This window comes from Lupinus angustifolius, unplaced genomic scaffold (assembly GCF_001865875.1).
Source record: "Lupinus angustifolius cultivar Tanjil unplaced genomic scaffold, LupAngTanjil_v1.0 Scaffold_452, whole genome shotgun sequence".
Lineage (NCBI taxonomy): Eukaryota > Viridiplantae > Streptophyta > Magnoliopsida > Fabales > Fabaceae > Lupinus > Lupinus angustifolius.
The window spans coordinates 96,709-99,740 of NW_017727844.1; the positions used below are offsets into that span (position 1 = coordinate 96,709).

Consider the following 3,032-nt stretch of genomic DNA (forward strand, 5'->3'; position numbering starts at 1 on the left):
AAGAAAGATTCAAATAAAATCAATTGTGCAAAACCAAAAAAGTTTCTCACTAAGCTCACATAATTATTGTGTTTGGCTTACACTCCCTCACAACGTTGGTTTATGTACAACTCTTTATTTTTTAAACAAATTCACAAGGTCATGATAAATAATTTTCCAAAAAGTTTGCATTTTATCCAAGTTATAACATTATGAATTATTCACAAAATTTTCAATTTTTCATCTCATGTTGCTCATCAAAGCTTGTAAGTTACAAAGTCATTGATCTTGAAAAATGTTTAAGCCAAGTTTGTGTTTATTTACTTTGTTTAGTTTCAACAAATTCACTTTTTAAATAAATCTTCAAAAATAAAAAATAAACACATTAAAAAAATAATTTTAACAAGTATAAACACACTAAAAATAAAAATAAACACACTAAAAAAATTAAAATAAAGTAGAAATAGCTGAAAGTTTTAAAATGCAGCAAAATTTTCATTCTTTCAAAACGTTATACACACTCCCCCAACTTAAGTACTTGACTTGTCCTCAAGTGAAATTTTTTTTTAGGAAGTTTGTATAATATTTTGAAATAATGAAAAAGAAAATTAAAACTAGTCACCATTTTTAGGAGAACACAAAATTTTACTCTCCTTGTTTTCACTATCCTCTCCTAGATAGTGGTGCCATCAACTCCTTATTTTTGTCTGTTTGTTTGGACTTGTTTTCCTGTAAATCATTTCGAACTTGCAATTTTATTTTGCTTTGAGGTTAGTCTAACAATTCACATGAATTTATAATTTCCTAAGACACTAAGTTTATGAATTAAATTTGATTGAGAGAATTCGAACCAAACATCATGCTTTTTCACGAAAATTGATGTTTAGAAATTATTTTTTAATCATATTTCAAATCCAAGTGATAAAATGGAATCCCAAACAGAATTTATGGAAATTCAAAACACATTTTATCACACCAAACATCCATAAATAAATCCATTCATAATTTCATGAATTTATTTTGTTAAATGGTGAACCAAATAACACACGCTTTAGGAGTTCTCAAGTTTGGAAAAATTCATTTTTGGCACAAATGTAACAAGCATGCTCTTAGTTTTAAAAATTAATTTGACAATTTCAAAATCATTTACTAAGGCATTGATTGAGATGTTTGGTTAAAGTATCACAAGATAAAGTATCCTCAAAAAGTACATGGTGAATACTTAACCTTTAAGAATTCAAGTGGCTTCCCTTTTTGAAGAAAAAGTCTAGCCACTAATCCTTGTTTATTTCAATCTCTTTTATGTTGTTCTTTTGAAAAAGTAGACGAGGGGTACCTCCACATCTCTTAAAATTTTTATAACAACAATAAAAGGTTTCTTAACTAGTGGGTTTTCACTCCACTAATTCACTTTTTTTTTTTTTTCCAAATGTACAAAACATAAAAATAAAGATGTACAAAAGGAAAAATAAATTTATACAAAAGAGAAAGATAATGTTATGCACAATTATTTGATAAATGACATATAAATATGAAATGTTTTATTATTAAAGCAATTCCCCGGCAGCGGCGCCATAAAAGTGTATGATTTTTAGGTATGTTTGTCCCTTATCAAAGCTCGACATCAGGAATCCAGGGATCAAAATGAAATGAAAGACTTAGCTTTGAAAAGAGACTATGCTGACATGTGCTCCAAATCTAGTAAGGTTGCCATGATAAGACAAAAGAGGGTCATGGATGAAGAAATGAGGGACCTATGGGAACGACTTGAGGCTCAGGGACATGCTTTGAAAAATAAGACAAAGATAGAGGAGACGACTAGAAGGGAGCTTGAGCAAGCTAGAGCTATAATAAAGGAATATTAGAAGGCTCTTGATCAATCTCACAAAAAGGGTGATGATTACAAGAGGTCATTGGATCAACTAAAGGAAGAAGCCATGGTAAGGGAGACTCAGCTAATGGACCAACTAAAAGAATTAATAGAATCCTATGATCATCTGAAAGGGAATCAACAAGTTTAGGAACATAATTGGAGAAACACTTTGAATGAATGTGAAGGAGAGAGAGAGAGAGAAATGGAGAGGAAGATGTCACAACATCATTGAAGGGTTTGGAGACTTCGTAGATGGTTGGATGATAACATTTGAGGAAGCCCAACAAGAATTCCATATGTACCCAAATATAGAGATACGCCCAGCTCTGAGAGTCCTTTCCAGTAGCTACACTCAAGTTGCGAAGAAGCTCAGACGCTCGAGAAGGGAAAGTAATGAGGGGGTTCTAATTAGGATTGCTTAGTTTTTATTTATTTTTCAGTGTTTAATAAATAAGGAATGGAGGAAATCGACATATGTGATTCCCCTTCCTCGATGAAATTTTGCTTCGTTATAATAAATAATTTTTTTTTCTAATTTCTTAGCCAAGCAAAACTCATAAAAGGTCATAAATAATAAAAAAAAAAAAAAAAAATCAAAATAAAAATAAAAAAAGAGTTCTAAACCATGCAAAAGACATAAACTTGGTCTACCAATATTCTAAAGATTGTTGTAAACCGTAAACGAGCTAAGAGACTATGCTCCTTAGTCATCAAAACATGAGGGATTATAACTCTATAAAGGGGTTTTAATATGATACTAGAATTAAAGATGCAGTCTTGGTCTAGAAAGTTTTTATTCTAAGGATTGTCATCAACCACACATGGGCTTATGGACTATGCTCCTTAATTCCCAAGTCTAGGGGTCATTCATATAACAAAAATACAAAAAAGGATATCTCTTATAAAATTCACTATTGCTTACAACCATTTTTAAACATTGCATTCATCCATTCACCAGGTCAGCATTGCTTCGCAACAACCCTACCACACCTGACTCCGTGCTAGGCAAATGGCAGACTCTTCGAATACCAGCCATGATAATAAAACTAAGTTAGCTGACATGATGGAGCAAATGGTAGAAATGTTCCAGATTATGAAAGTTATCCAAAGTGAAATGGGAAGGAATACCCAAGCTGCTACCACCGAGCCACATGATCATCTTCAACACCATCTAGGTTTC

The 3,032-nt window shown here is 31.7% G+C and overlaps 1 long non-coding RNA gene across 1 annotated transcript in view; it reads left to right on the plus strand.

The window, feature by feature from the left end:
• The window catches only part of LOC109341388, a 21,010-nt gene extending 18,765 nt beyond the window's left edge, over nucleotides 1-2,245 (plus strand). The window contains exon 3 of the long non-coding RNA XR_002106951.1: nucleotides 2,235-2,245. This is a non-coding gene — a long non-coding RNA (uncharacterized LOC109341388). The remainder of the gene's footprint in view (nucleotides 1-2,234) is intronic.
• Nucleotides 2,246-3,032: the final 787 nt, after the last annotated feature.